We start from the raw sequence: 16,588 nt of genomic DNA on the forward strand, positions 1-16,588 counted from the left end.
ATTTTTTCCAATCACCTATCAGTCTAGTAGTGAAAGGACAGCCTGGTATCTTCCCTTGTAGCGTTCCAAGGAGCAAATCCCAATTTGTACAGGCCAAAAGAATCTGTTTTAAGTGCAGTACACATAGCTGCAATCATCACTGTCCAAGGCCGCTGTTGGGCAAAAAAGGTCGACAAGAGAATTGGTTTTCTTGTTAAAACATGATAATGAATATTGGGAATATTCAACCCTCTATGCATCTTTGGTCTGGAAGTAACTGGTGATGGTTGGCTAGCGAGGGAGGGGTTAGGGTGGTTGGGGACGAAGCTCTCTCAAGAAAGTGTCCCTGTGTTTGTGGAGCTCAAGCAGACAACAGTCGTCCCGAGTGTCAATGATCCTGGAGAGTGGACCGAATCCCTCATGAAACAGACAGTGAAACCTACCGCGGATCTCATAGTATACCAAATAGCGGCATACGTAATGCTCCCCCGTCTCAACCCCTGTGTAGCATAAAAGGCAGATCCTCTCCTCTCTGGGTCTCGATATGAGCTCCTCGGCTCTGAAGATGCGCTTAGCTCTACCTGTCTCTACTCTGTGGTGGTGGAATGAAACCCGTATTTGGCCAATTGCAATCCACATGGCATGGGACATGTGAACACAGGTAGCCTGGCTATTGGATGAATCCATCCTCAGTGAGCGTGAGGAAGTGATCTTTGCAGAAGTGCATCTTGGTTGGGAGCTCCGAAGGTGTAATCCATGTGCAGTGGGTGTAGAGGCTGAAAAGATCTAACCGGATAACCAAGTTGGTGTTCTCATGAGAGAGCCAGAGAAAAGGGGAGTCTAGACTGTACTGAAGGGTGGTAGGCGGTCCATGCGGAGCCCATATACTGAGAACCAAGTGGAAACTAAGGCATACCTTACTCTAGAATGGCCCTCGAGTGCTAGCGGTGTCGAGGACTCCACGGCAAGGCTCGAGTACTTGTGGGGATCCATGTGAGTGATGCGATGAAGGTATGTGACTATTTGGAAGAGTGCATCCACTACCATCAGGGCTGCAACAAACTCTGCCTGGATAATCTGGCGTGGGACTGATGGTTTGCTGCGGATCATACAGGAAAACATCATGACCAGGGGCCTCTCAACTCGTTGCCAATCCTCAGTGGATAAATCTGCCCCCTGAAGGCTGCTCCATACATCAAGGTTGGTGTGACAAGGGTGTCAAAAAGCCAACCCTTCGTCCTGGGCTCCTAGAAATGTGCCTGGAAGTAATGTCACTCAAGTAAGCTCTACATATCTCTGTGTCACTCTGGCATGTGCTGTGGGAACCATGGTGAAGCATGGGCCACTGAACGTGACACCAAGGTAGACATAGGATGAGACAATCTTCACAGGATCCCCTCTGTATGTGAAGCTCAATCTGGATGTGAAGGGGCGGGAAGTATTGAAGACCATTACCTTGGTTTTACCAAGGTTAACAAAAATGTCCAGCTGAGTACATAAGTTTTGTAAGGTTCGAACTGTCTTTGAAGCCCCTTAGCTGAATATGAGAGGATGACGATGTCATCTGCATAAAGTAGTATAAGGCTACCAGTGTGGGACCAGCTCCACCTAATCCGTCAATGAAGCTTGAGATCTCATCAATGTAGAGGCCAAAAAGAATGGGTGATAGAGGGCAGTCGTGTTTTACCCCAATAATGGTAGAAATCTCTTGCAATATACCTCTTGGGGCTGCCCCTCGTCCGGTGGTGGACTCATAGAGGGCGATGATGCTCCAAACCATGTCAGATGGGACTGCTATCTCCTGTAGACGGTGTAGGACGCGGGCTCTGGGTACAATATCAAAAGCTTTGCGGAAATCCACAAAGTAGCAGTAAATCCTCTGATGTCGTGCTCTACACTCCTCAATGATGGCACGGAGGGTGAAGATGTGGTCAAGGGTAGAGTGGCGCCTCCGAAAGCTTGCCTGTGCTGAGGCTCTGCATCCCTCTCTCTTTGCAAATGAACTGAGCTCTGCCTCTAGCACCGATCTATAGAGTTTGGCCAATGTGTGGTCAATCACGATCGTCTTGTAATTATTAGGATCAAGTGGATCTCTGGCTTTGAGGATGGGGGTGATGGTGTTAGTGGACCAAGTGGCTGGAAATCCTTCACAAAGGACTATTGAACATGTAGGCTAGTAGGGGTGCGAGGGTATCATTGGCATGTGAGATGTACTCGGTAACGAGTCCCATGTGATTTTGGGCTCGCGCATTACGTAGTCTACCAATGGCCTTGAGGACCATGCCCTTTGTGAAGAAGGTGGATGTGGTAGGGCGGGGATCTGGTGGGGGTAGAGGTGGCTAATGGGGGATACGATAGAGGGAGCGTGCATAGGAGTGCCATGTGTTCATGCAGGTGATAGGTGTGGGGGGGCGATGTTCTCAAAGTTTCCTCGAGGACTCTTTGCAGTTCGGCCCTAAGAAAAGTCGGTATAACTCATCCTCTTTCCGAGCATAGAACTCCCGTTCCTTGTGTTGGGTGAGCCGTTGAGAAATCCATTGCGGTTGGCACGTCGTGATATGCCCAATCCGTACCTCATGCCTATGATGGGAGTGTGTGGCTTGGCATTTGTCATCATACCAACAGTTATGGGGCATGGACCTGTAGACCACCGTGTGTAGATGAAAGAATTGGTGGCTGATGTGTATGGTGGTGAGTTGTGATGTGAGGGTGGGTAGGGGGACAGTAGGTTCCACATCCTGGAGTTGGCAGTAGATGTGGTTGGAGTAAACAAGGTCAAGCTCGTGATCAAAATGGACCTGGGTGTCATGTGAGATGGGGGGTGGTGCTGGAGGGACGGGTGGTGTGCAGATAAGAGTGAAAGAGAGGCAGGCATGGTCAGCTTCAAAGGGGGGTGGCGGGATGGAGAAGTGGGGGAGAAGGTGTGCCAAAGCCGAAAAGTCAACGGTGCTAGTACCTCTTGAGTGAAGGCATCCGAGGAGGGCCATCGGGACATCCCATTATAGATAACAAGACCATGTGCAGCTCCTAGCTCTAAGAAATATCTCCCATACATCATGACCTCTCCTCACGGTCCTGTGATGATCTTTGGAGCCGCGTGTTAGTGATGTCCAACTCCTGGAGTCTGATAGGGCCGTCCAAATTGAGTAGTGGGACTTGCTGACTCCCCATCATGGCGTTGAAGTCCTCGAGAAGGATGAGTTCTCCTAGCTGTGAGCATAGTTGTTTCTCGTACCGGTACGAATGGGTTCGTACCGTACGGTTCGTACGGTACGATATCGTACCGTACGATATCGTACGGTACGTTTTTTTTAAAAATTATTTTTTTCCCAATTTTTTTTTCCTTGAAAAAAAATTCCAAATGCTTTAAAAAAATATATAAACCCTGCCAAATGCTCGCAATACTTCGCAACTTTCATGTCCACTCAGTATTCCATATGGGGTTGTTGAGAGACCTAAAAAATCTGGCGAGGTAGACTGGTAGTGTACACTTGATTGGTAGGATGAGAGAATCTTGCTACATCACTTGGAGATCCCTAGTATAGGTAGGCTAGACAGTTAGATTCTCAAGTTATGTACGAGGGAGAAGATTTGGACATGGCCATTTTGATCTAGAGAGGAGTCCCTAAACCTATCACCCTAGATGCACTACTCGTATTTGTGCAAGGACGGTCCCTTAGTCATAAACGCTACACTGGGAGACCTTTGGTATTGCATTATCCATCCAGGTTCTTTTTTGGAGACAATCGGGAGATTCAACTGGGAGAGACACATATCCATGTTCTGGTTCCTCAAGCACTGTAGACTCCTCCTCTCCCAACCTTCCCTCACATTCAAGCTTGAAGCTCCATAGGTTTAAGTGTAAAAAATAAAAACCGTAGTTTATCGTACGGTATCTGAAAATTTCATATCGTACCAAAAATTCCCGCACGGTATCGTATTTTCATACCGTGACAACCATGGCTGAGAGAACTCCATAATATCCCCATATAATGGTAAGTAGAAGGACTAGCCATGCTATGCGGCATAAGGGGAGTGGCGCAGTGCAAAATAACACACAACAATGTTGACGACTCTGTCACCGCTAAGCTGTAGCCACATCCGAGGATAGGACGGGGAGGGTAGGCGGTAGACAGAGCAAAGGGCAACGGGGGAGAGAGAGAAGGAAAGATATATTAAGCGTCTACTAAAGACCCAATGGGCCTATGAGACCAAAGTGGTACAATAGTGTCCATGGCATATCTCATCATGGAATGGAAAATAAACCAGAATGAAAACATAAATATAGCTATCTCATTGGGGTGATACAAAACTGTCCATGGAAAACTAAGAACATAAAAACATGGGAGCAACATCAGCTCTGAGTAGATGGTATACCACTCTCCAAAATGTCAAGCATGGGGTTGAGGAGCGAGAGGTCTCCCTCAGCTATGTCACGTGGAAAGGTAGCTCGATGGCGGTGGAGCATGTCTTGGATCTGGAGCTGATGAGGTGATCGTGGCCGACGGGGGAGCCAAGGGCGACGGGCACGCTGGAGTGCAGAGGCTTGGTCCGAGGTAACTCCTCTCGGGCAAGGTAGGTCTCAAGAAGCTCGTGGAGGGTTCACAAGATCCACTATGTCGGGTTCCTCCACCTCCTGGGTCCGGAAGAAACTGGTGATGGTTGGCTGCCGAGGGAGGGGGCGGGGTGGCTAGGCCCTGTGTCTCAAGAAGGTGTCCCTGTGTCTGCGGAGCTCAAGCAGGAAGAGGCCCAGGCAACGCTGGTCCGGGAAGTCAATGATCGTGGAGAGTGGACCGAATCCCTCACGAAATAGACAGTGAAACCTCCCGCGGATCTCATAGTATACTGGGCAGCGGCATATGTAATGCTCCTCCGTCTCAACCTTTGTGTGGCATAGTCGGCAAATCCTCTCCTCTCTTTGTCCATACGAGCTTCCCGGCTCTGAAGATGCGCTCAGCTCTACCTGTCTCCACTCTGAGGCGGTGGGAAGAAACCCGTATCTAGCCAATCGCAATCCGCATGGCATGGGACATGTGAACACTCAAGTAGCCCGGCTGCTGGATGAATCCATCCTCAGTGAGTGTGAGGAAGTGGTCTATGTAAAAGTGCATCTTCGTGGGGAGCTCCGGGGGTGTGATCCATGTGCAATGTGTGTAGAGGCTAAGGAGATCTGACCGGATAACCCGGTTGGTATCCTCGTGAGACAGCCGGAAAAAAGGGGAGTCCAAACTGTACTGAAGGGGGGGTAGGCGGTCCATGCAGAGCCCGTATACTGAGAACCAAGTGGAAACCAGTGCATACCATACTCCAGAGTGCCCCTCAAGTGCTAGCTGTTTGGAGGACTCCAGGGCAAGCCTTGGGTACCTGTGGGGATCCATGTGACTGATGCGATGGAGGTGTGTGACTGTCTGGAAGAGTGTCTCCACTACCATCGGGACTGCAGCAAACTCTACCTGGATAATTTGGTGTGGGATTGATGGTTTGCTGCGGATCATACGGGAGAACATCATGACCTGGGGCCTCTCAACTCGCTGCCAATCCTCATCGGATAAATCTGGCCCCCAGAAAGCTGCTCGATACATCAAGGCTGGTGTGACGAGGGTGTCAAAAGGCCAGCCCTTCGTCCTGGGCTCCTGGAAATGTGTCTGGAAGCACTGCCGCTCAAGTAAGCTCAAGGCTGCATATCCCCGCGTCACTCTGGCATGTGCTGCGGGAAGCATGGTAAAGCGTGGGCCACTGAAAGTGACACCAAGGTAGACATAGGACGAGACAAGCTCCACAGGATCTCCTCTATATGTGAAGCTCAATCTGGATGTGACGGGGCGAGGGTTATTGAAGACCATTACCTTGGTTTTACCAAGGTTAACAGAGAGGTCCCGCTAAGTACAAACGTCATGTAAGGCATCCAATTGTCTCTGAAGCCCTTCGGCTGAGTCTGAGAGGAGGACGATGTCATCTGCATAAAGTAGTACGGGGATCAACATGCCTTCCAGTGTGGACCAGCCCCGCCTAATCCATCAATGAAGCTCAAGATCTCATCAATGTAGAGGCCGAAAAGAGTGGGTGATAGAGGGCAGCCCTGTTACACCCCAAAAGTGCTGGAAATCTGCTGTGATGTACCTCTTGGGGCTCTCACTCCTCCGGTGACGGACTCATAGAGAGCGATGATGCTGCAAACCATGTCAGATGGGACTCTGATCTCCTGTAGACGGTGTAAGAGGCGGGCTCGGGGGACAGTATCAACAGAAATCCACAAAGCAGCAGTAAATCCTCTGGTGTCGTGCTCTACCCTCCTCGATGATGGCACGGAGGGTGAAGATGTGGTCAAGGGTAGAGTAGCTCCTCCGGAAGCCAGCCTATCTTGAGGCTCTGCATCCTTGGCTCTCTACAAATGAACTGAGCTCCGCCTCGAGCACTGATCCATAGAGTTTGGCCAATGTGTGGCCAATCATGATCGTGCTGTACTTTTCTAGGATCAAGTGGATCTCCGGCTTTGAGGATGGGGGTGATGGTGTTGGTGGACCAAGAGGGTGGAAATCCTTCACAAAGGGCTCTATTGAACATGTAGGCTAGTAGGGACGCTAGGGTATCATGGGCATGCGAGATGTACTTGCGGCAGTGAGTCCCTTATGATCTTGGGCTGGCCCATTGCGTAGTCTATGAATGGCCTTGAGGACCATGCCCTTTGTGAAGAACGTGGAGGTGGTGGGGCGGGGGTTTGGTGGTGGGGGTAGGGGTGGCTGATGGGGGATATGATAGAGGGAGCGTGCATAGGAGTGCCATGTGTCCGGGAAGGTGATAGGTGTGGGAGGCCGATGTTCTCGGAGTTTCCTCCATGTCTCTTTGCAGTTCGGCCCTAAGAAAAGTCGGTATAACTCATTCTCTTTCCGAGCATAAAACTCCTGTTTCTTGCGTTGGGTGAGCCGTTGAGAAATCCGTTGCGCTTGGCGCTTCGTGATTTGCCCAATCCGTACCTCGTGCTTAAGACGGGAGCGTGTGGCCCGACATTCGTCATCATACCAACAATTCTGGGGCATGGAACCGCAAGGTGGCTTGGCGGTAGACTCTCGCGTGCAGATGAAAGAAGCTGTGGCGGATGTGTGGAGTATCGTGGTGAGTTGTCTTGTGAGGGTGGATAGGGAGACAGTAGGTTCCACATCCTTGAGTTGGCGGTAGATGTGGTTGGAGTAAACAAGGTCAAGCTCATGATCAAAGAGGACCTGAGTGTAATGTGAGATGGGGGGGGGGTGGTGTGCAGGTAAGAGTGAAAGAGAGGTAGGCATGGTCAGCTTCAAAAGATGGTGGCGGAATGGAGAAGTCGGGGATAAGGTGTGTCAAAGCCGGAGATCCCATAAGGTAGTCCACAGTGCTAGTACCTGCTGAGCGAGGGAAGGAGGTGAGGGCGCCGGAGGAGGGCCATCGAGACATCCCGTTATATATAACGAGACCATGTGCAGCTCCCAGCTCTAAGAAATCTCTCGCGTACACTGTGACCTCCTCGTGGTCCTGTGATTTTAGCTGTAGCCCTGTGTTAGTGATGTCCAGCTCCTGTAGTCTAATAGGGCCGTCTAGATCGAATAGTGGGGCTTGTTGACTTCCCGTCCTGGCGTTGAATAGAGAAAGAAAGAAAGAAAGAAGAAAGAAAGTTGTATTAACGTCTTCAAAAGGGCAAAATGACCTATGAGACCAAAAGGTTACGTCATATCCATGAGGTACATAATCCTGGGTACAAAATAGTAATAAAGAAAGATAACAAAAATCTTGAACTTTAAAATCTGATCTAGGTACATGAGCAGAGAGATCTCATATCACCCTAATTCATCCCTCATGGGCCGCTGTGACATGGTGCTCAAGCTGGTAAAACTGAGCTGGGGTGAGAAGGTCCTGTGATGATGGGTGATGATGGCCCGGATCTTCCTGTGGTGGCGTGGCCGTGGCCGAGGGCCATGGGGTCTAGGGCGTCGAGCTTTGCATAACTCAGTGGCTCTGTCGAGTGTCACACCTCTCGACCGAGCTCCTACACTAGCCTGTGGTCTGGGTATGATGGGTGGATCGGCCCTCTGAGTGCTAGTATGGAAGAAGTCGGTGAGAGCTCTCTGTGCTGGTCCTCCAGCAAGTACAGCTAATCTGGATCTCACTAAGGACTCCTTGTGTCTACGAACTCTAGAAGAAAAAGTCCCAGGCATCTCTGATCCTGGGTGCAAAATAGTAATAAAGAAAGATAACAAAAATCTAGAACTTTAAAATCTGATCTAGGTACATGAGCAGAGAGATCTCATATCACCCTAATACATCCCTCATGGGCCGCTGTGACATGGTGCTCAAGGTGGTAAAACTGAGCCGGCATGAGAAGGTCTTGCGATGATGGGAGATGATGGCCCGGATCTTCCTGTGGTGGCGTGGCCGTGGGCGAGGGCCATGGGGTCGAGCTTTGCATAACTCAGTGGCTTTGTCGAGTGTCACACCTCTCGGCCAAGCTCCTACACTAGCCTGTGGTCTGGGTATGGTGGGTGGATCGGCCCTCGGATCGCTCGTATGGAAGAAGTCGGTGTGAGCTCTCTGTGCGGGTCCTCGAGCAAGTACAGCTAATCTGGATCTCACTAAGGACTCCCTGTGTCTACGGAGCTCCAGAAGAAAAAGTCCTAGGCATCTCTGATTCGGGAAGTCCATGATCCTGGAAAGTGGTCCGAACCCAGCTCAGAAGAGGCAGTGAAACCTCCCCTGAATCTCATAGTATACAGGGCATCGGCATATGTAATGGTCCTCTATCTCGGGCTGTGTGTGACAGAGCTGGCATATCCTGTCCTGTGGTGCGGCCGCCCTAGGCCCATATCTAGTAGTCTCCACTCTCAGTTGGTGGGACGAGGTGCGGATCTGGCCGATCGCACATCTCAACCCAAAGGATAGGTGTATGTCCATGTAGCGTGGACGGATGATGAACCCATCTTTTGTCAGGCATAGGAGGTGATCTCTGTAGAAGGCCATCTTCGTCCCTAGTGGACGACTAGGTGAACTCCATGTTCTCTGAGTATCCAGTCTGACAATGTCCTTCCTGATAACCTTGTTCCGCTCTGTGCGGCTGAGAGCAAATGACGGGGCCTCTATGCTGTACTAGAAGGGGGGGAGTGCCTCCATCTGCATACCGTGCATGCCAAACCAAGTGCCTATCTGTGCATACCAGCACTCTGTATCTCCCTCAAATGTCAAATGTCTCGAGGACTCCAGGGCTAGCCGGGGTATCTATCAAGTGGAAGCTCCCATAGCCTATGCCAGTATGTCACTGTCTGGAATAGAGCCTCTGTGACTATCGGTGCAGTGCCCATCTCTGCCCGCACAATCTCATGTGGCACTGATGGCTTACTTCTAATCATGCTTGAGATCATCGCCACTAGGGGCCTCTATCGGCTTCCACCCACTATATACCTCCTCTGTATCTGTCTCGGTCGGCTCTCTCCTGTCTCCTCTTCTGGTATAAGCTAGGACCCCAGATTTGGGCACCATACTGTAGTGCAGGTGTAACTAGAGTATCAAATAGCCAAAGCTTTGTCCTCGGCTCCTGAAATTGTATCTGTGAGTATTGCATCTCTAGCGAGCGAAGGGCTGCATATCCCCTCGTCAATCTAGCGTCGGCCGCGTTGCGCATCGAGAACTGAGGTCCAGCAAAAGTGATCCCAACGTATACATATGAGGTACCATACTCCACAGGCTCTCCACTGTGTGTAAACTGTATTGCAGGTCTACTTATCCATTGTGAGAAGGTGTTAAAGATCATGACCCTTGGTCTTTCCAAGGTTCACAGTAAGGTCCTGGTCCTTGCAAAAGGCCCGTAATGCATCCAAATGCCTCTGCAGCCCCTCTGGTGAGTCAGAAATAAGAACAATATCATTTGCATACAAGAGGATCGGTATCAGGACTCCTGCCAAATGTGCTCTTGGTCCTTTCCTGTCTGTCTATGTAATCCGAGATCTCGTCAATGTATAGACCAAATACAGTAGGTGAAAAGGGGCAGCCCAACTTCACCCCGATAGTGTTGTGTATGATCTCTGAGTCACCTCCTGGAGCCCGTACTCTGCCTGTGACTGACTCATAGAGTGTAATGATCCCCCAGAGCATCTCTGCTGGCACTCCCATATCCTGCAGTCTCCTCATCAGTCTGGCCCATGGGACAGTATCAAAAGCTTTACGGAAATCCACAAAGCAGCAGTATATCCATTGCTCGTGAGCTCTCCCCTCCTCAATGATCCCCCGTAGTGTAAAGATATGATCTAGCGTGGAGTGCCCTCTCCTGAAGCCTGCCTGCCCCGGTGCTCTGAGTCTCTGCTCCTCGGACCATCTATTAACCTCATGCTCCAAAATCGAACCATAAATCTTGGCCAAGGTGTGACCAATCATGATAGTCCTATAGTTGTTGGGGTCCATGGAGTCACCTGCTTTGAAGATAGGTACAATAGTATTCGATGACCAGGTGACGGGGAAGCCCTCACATAAAGCCCTGTTAAACATGTGAACCAGTAAAGGGGCTAGCATGTCCCTAGCATGGGAGAAATGCTTGGTGAGGAGTGCATCATGATCCTGTGCTCTCCTAGTCTGCATCCTGTCAATAGCATCTCTCACCATGCTGAGGTGAAAGAAGGAAGAGTGTGGGGGACGAGGTTTGGGTGGATGGGGGAGAGGTGGCTGCTTGGGGACATGGTAGAGAGAGGTGGCATAGGTGTGCCAGGTGCTGGGTGAAGTAATCGGAGTTGGAAGGCGATGATCCTGGAAGATCCTCCAGGCCTCCTTACTGCTCGCGGGGACATGGTAGAGAGAGGTGGCATAGGTGTGCCAGGTGCTGGGTGGAGTAATCGGAGTTGGAAGGCGATGATCTTGGAAGATCCTCCAGGCCTCCCTACAGTCCCTTGCAAGAAAGAGAGAGAAATGAAATGAAATGTTATATTAACGTCTTCAAAAGGCCATAATGACCTATGAGACCAAAAAGTTACATCATGGTGGATCTGATACAATGTCTGGATAAAAATCCAGAAAATGAAAAATAAAGATGATACTACTGGCACCTAGAAAATGAAACTGGAACTCGAAGGTAAACAGAAATCCTTATAGGGTGTGAATATAGTAAGGGGGGGGGGGGCACGCTATGGAGGTGAGTGGAGTACAGTGAGGGGATACAATATCATGTGGGACGGGGGGATACACTATGGAGGTGCCTCCATCTCATAATATGTGCCGCATTGGACGCTGGCGGATCTCCTCAATATCCTCTGTGGTCAGCACCCTGATTGGGTGTCCCGCATGTCTCGCAAGAATAATCCGAATCCGAAAGAAAGAAAGATTTTATCAACGTCTTCCAAAAGACCGAACTCGGCCTATGAGACAAATCAGTGTACCTCTGTGGGGTATCCTCTGTCATCCGAAAAAATTGAAAAAGTACTGAACTAAAAAGCTGAATCTGAGTGTGCAATAGGTACAATGATTGGGGGAGGGGATGGAGCTCTACTACTAGGAGAATGCAAAGCTATATGCATGGAGTATACAATCATGATATGCAACCTAGCTAGCTCCATCCTGTACCATACTGGGGGTATAAAATGGTATACATCAATGAAGGGGGTGTCCACAGCTCCCTGAAGAACATGCCTGGGTGTGCTCTGAAGCGAGCCAGTCGCTCCGCACCCTCTCTGTGAAACTGAGCTCTGATCTCTGTCATCTCTCTTTGGTAGAGACGTGGTGTCCGAAAGCCAGGTGTCCTCTGTCTCCTGCGGGCTTTGAGTGTCTCTGCTCTCTGGAGAGTAATTCCGTGCTGTGTAGGGGCTAGAAGTGGGGTGGATCTCTGAAAAAATGTAGTAATCTGTGTGTGTCGTCCCCCCTCTGGAGTTGTCTGAGCTTGTAATGATCTCTCTGTGACGCTGTATGTCTAGAATGAATCTACCCAGTATGCGCTGTTCTGCTGCCTCAAAGAGCTAGCGTAGGGAATGTGGCTCTCTGAATAAAATGGGATATCTCTCTCTGATGGCTGTATATGCTTTGCATCTTGTACATAATGCTTCTCACTCTCCACCTCCTCTCTGCACAATCTGCATACCCTCTCCTCTCGGGGGATCCGTGCTGCTCTACAATTCTCGATCTCCAATCGATGTGATGAGACTCTAAGTTGACCAATAGCTACTCGAGAGCCGTGTGGTAAAAAGCCCTCCATGTATGTAGGCCTCTCTATAAATCCATCATCAATGATACTCATGAAGTGATCTCTTTAGTACAGCATCTTCGGTGGAAGAGGCTGTGTAGGCGATATCCATGTGTGTCACGTATAGAGCTGCCATAGGTCCCGTCTCAATACTCTGTTCCTCTCACTAAGAGAGAGACGGATATGTGGTGCATCCCTGCCATACTGGAATGGTGGTAGATGATCCATGTCTAGGCCATGCTGTGAGAACCAATGTGTGGCCTATGCATACCATGATCCTCTGTCTCCTGCCTCAGCCAGCTGTCTAGATGCCTCAAAAGCTCTGTATGACAATTTGTCCTGTGGCATCTCTCTGAATCTGTCTAGCAGGCATATAGTCTGGAATATGTTCTCTACCATCATAGGAGGCGCAGCAAACTCTGCTCGGATAATGTCATGAGGTATTGACGGTTTGTTGCGTATCATGCGTGCCATCATGAGGGCCTGTGGTCTCTCTATCTGTGTCCACCTGAAACCGATCCTGTCAAGTGGGAAAGACTCCGTTGGACACCCACACGCTTAATAGCACAACTTTAAAACCACAAATTTGAAATGGACAACTTAATACAACTTGAAATTTAAATGAAATGAAATGGAAAGATGGACACCAGCACTGGGGCCGGAATGGGCCGACCCCCCCCTCAATATATGATATATTTATTGGGAGTATTTAATAAATACAATGCTCCATGGGTTCCAAGAACCAGATAATGTCCATGTACATATGAAAACAGTACCAAACAAATATGCTCGAAGTCGAAACTTGATGTAGAAGCTCGAAGCAGAACGACCACTAGTGTGGTCCAATCTCCAGGGTCCTGTGCTTTCACTGGACTCCGCGGAGAGCGCCTCACTGGTGTTCCGAGACCACGCACAAACAGGCGCTCTCGTACTAACGCCTGGCTCTCCCGATCTCAGCACCTTTGGACCGAGGTTCGCCAATATAGCTTGGACAACCCGGCACCGAACGGGTGTTGGCCGAGCGGGATGAATCCCTTATCAGATTTAAACAAAAAATACTCTATTGAAATCTGAAATTCACTTACTTGTGGATGGTTGATAGAAAACCCATACTCGTAGTATGATGAAGCTACCCAGGAGGTGTGAAGTCCCCTTGCCGTGGTGAACCACCAAGGCAAGTACCACCGCAAGAAAACCACAGCCGCCTGCTGTGAGAGAAGAAATATCCACTTGCAAGGGCGGAGAGGCCGGGCTGCAGCGTGGAGGAAGGAAGATGGCGTGGAGGTGCAGCCGATTGTATCCTTCTGTTGATAGTAGCTACTGTGCAGAGGAGGAGAAGGAGAGGTTGCACAACCTGCTTGTTATGGCCGCCTGCAGAGGAAAAGGCAGCCGCCTCTGGCCTGTACAGCAGCTCAACCTATCGGAGGTGACAGCTGGTAGAAGATGGGTAGTCTGCAGGTAACTTCAACGTGGAGGTGAGGACAGCGCAGCCTGCTGGAATTCAGCCGCCTGTGGGAGCAGCTGCAGCACTTCAGAGTCGTCTCAAAGGGTTAGGTGCAGCAGTACATCCGCCTGGTAGGAGAGGGAGAAACAGTCGCTTGTATGGGTGGTAAAGCAGCCGCCAGATGCTGTAGACGATAGAGCAGCCAGCGAAGGTGATCGCCGGTTGATGAGCAAACTAGATAAAGGCGATGGGGTGCCCACGCTTGAAGGAGGGAGTCCTTTTTAATAGAAATTAAGGTGAAGTTACAACTAAAGATTTCCACGCATGCATGTGGGGGAAACTAGTGTGGGTAGGTGGCCATGCCCACCCCCACACTCACTTAAGTGGGGCTCCCCACCTTGGCCCCTAAGTGGGTGCCCACTTTTAAATAAACGTGAACACCTAACCTTATAAAATAAAGGGTTAGAATATAAAACATTAAAACAACAAGTGCGACATACTTACCACCTGTTCACATGCACCAAAACTTGTCAGAATACAGAGCAGACTTCACGACTCACTGGCAGGCGTCCCCGCTCAGTAAGTAACACGTCAAGCAGGCAAACACACAAATACATGTCATGCGAAAACAATTTCAAACATGCAAAATATGTGTGCATGTGCAAATAGTAACATGGACATATCTCCCGTTCATGGAACAAGTACAAAATAGGCAAACACACAAATACATGTCATGCGAAAACAATTTCAAACATGCAAAATATGTGTGCATGTGCAAATAGTAACATGGACATATCTCCCGTTCATGGAACAAGTACAAAATATCTGTCGGCACAAAACTGGCACGACATAAAAACATAAAAACCTGGTCTTCCTATGGAGTGACAGTCCCATAGGTAAGACACAGTTCCAGGCACGAGTCTCCCTATGGTGTGACAGTCCCATAGGCAAAACACGGCAAGTTGCGAGAGTGTGAGGTCATCTCCAAGAAATATTCCCGTCTTCTTGAGTGTAGGACGTCTCTTCAAGAAGTCCTTCGCTTCCATGGAGGGGATACGAATGATAAGTGCTCTCTCCTTAGAAGATTTGCCACTACCTTCTCTCTTCTTTCGCACTCTCCATGCCTTTGTGTGTGTGGCTTCAATGTAGAGAAGAGCTCCTTGGTTTCCCCTTCCGCATCATCACGGTCTTTTAGACCGGACACTCCTACATGTAAGGCCCGGGTCTTCCTCCTTGGCTCCTCTTCAAGGGTCATGTTGATGATGGTGGGAGTGGGGATGGGTGGCGATTCTTTCCCTTTCCCTTTCTTGTCGACCTCGATCCATTTCTCCGCCTCGTCCATCTTCTTTTGTGTCTCTGTGATCACCTCCACCCATGAAGATGTCTTCTCTTTATGTTGCTCCTCCTCCTCTCGAATGATCCTCATTCGTTCCTTGATGGTATTCAGCTCTTCAATAACGGAGGGCTGAAATTTTCCATCCTCAAGCTTGCCTTGTGAAGTGGCTTCCAACTCCTTTTTGAGGGCTGAGATTTCAGCCGCTTGACTTTTAGCATGCAATTTGGCCTCCACTAGTTCCTCCTTTAAGGCTGAAATCTCAGCCTCTTGCTTGGATGTTCTCTCTTCGAGCTCTTGGATTTTGTCAAATCCCTTCTCGAGTTTGGAGAGGCGGTTTATGATTGCGGTAACGGAAGAGTCGACCATCTTCTTGTTTTCTTTGATAATTGTGCTGAGCTTGTCCTCCACCTTCACGAGCTCCTCTTTAACTCCAGTCTTGGCCATGACCTTTTGCAGTACTTCCCACAGCCAATGGACTGGAAATTAATCCATGACCCCTGCGCGCAACGCGAAACAACAGCAGCAGCAGAGGGGGGGGGGAGGGGGGTTCAAGCCATGTAGAGAAAAGAGAAGAGATTCAGCAGAGAGATAGTTATGTTGCTGCCTTGGGGGCCTGAGGAAGGATGGGTGCGTGGGTGGGCGGGTAGGAATAGGGAGGACAACGAAGAGAGAGAGAGAGAGAGAGAGAGAGAGAAAGAAAGAAAGAAAGAAAGATTTTATTAACGTCTTCCAAAAGACCGAACTCGGCCTATGAGACAAATCGGTGTACCTGTATGGGGCATCCTCTGTCATCCCAACAAAATGAAAAAGTACTGAACTAAAAAGCTGAATCTGGGTGTGCAATAAGTACAATGAGTGGGGGAGGGGATGGAGCTCTACTACTAGGAGAATGCAAAGCTATATGCATGGAGTATACAATCATGATATGCAACCTAGCTAGCTCCATCCTGTACCATACTGGGGGTATAAAATGGTATACATCAATGAAGGGGGTGTCCACAGCTCCCTGAAGAACATGCCTGGGTGTGCTCTGAAGCGAGCCAGTCGCTCCGCGCGCTCCCTGTGAAACTGAGCTCTGATCTCTGTCATCTCTCTCTGGTATAGGCGAGAGAGAGAGGGTAGCAGGTGGGTCAACAGGCGAGGCGAGGCGGGCGAATAGCGAGCGGGGCAGTAGGCAGGAGAGGGAGGCGACACAGGTTCGAAGAGAGAGAGAGAGAGAGAGAGAGAGAGAGAGAGAGAGAGAGAGAGAGAGAGAGAGAGAGGGCAGCAGGCGGGTCAGCAGGCGAGGCGGGCGAACAGTGAGCGGGGCAGTAGGCGGGAGAGGGAGGCGACACAGGTTCGAAGAGAGAGAGAGAGAGAGGGAAGCAAGCGGTCAGCAGGCAAGGCTGGCGAACAGCGATCGGGGCTAAAACAACTAAACAACTAACTGAAATTGAAACAACAACTACAAGAAATGAAATGAAATGAAATGTTATATTAACGTCTTCAAAAGGCCATAATGACCTATGAGACCAAAAGTTACATCATGGTGGATCTGATACAATGTCTGGATAAAGAAACCCAGAAAATGAAAAATAAAGATGATACTACTGGCACGTAGAAAATGAAACTGGAACCGGAAGGTACACTATGGAGGTGCCTCCATCTC

At 49.6% G+C, this 16,588-nt stretch overlaps 1 protein-coding gene across 7 annotated transcripts in view; it reads left to right on the forward strand.

Annotated features, from left to right (window-relative positions):
* Positions 1-16,588, forward strand: part of LOC147614478 (uncharacterized) — a 249,117-nt gene that overhangs the window by 102,010 nt on the left and 130,519 nt on the right. The gene's annotated exons all lie outside the window — the stretch shown is intronic.

The sequence above is a fragment of the Cibotium barometz genome, chromosome 42, assembly GCF_041138505.1.
Source record: "Cibotium barometz isolate CiBa-2024 chromosome 42, ASM4113850v1, whole genome shotgun sequence".
NCBI classification, from domain to species: domain Eukaryota; kingdom Viridiplantae; phylum Streptophyta; class Polypodiopsida; order Cyatheales; family Cibotiaceae; genus Cibotium; species Cibotium barometz.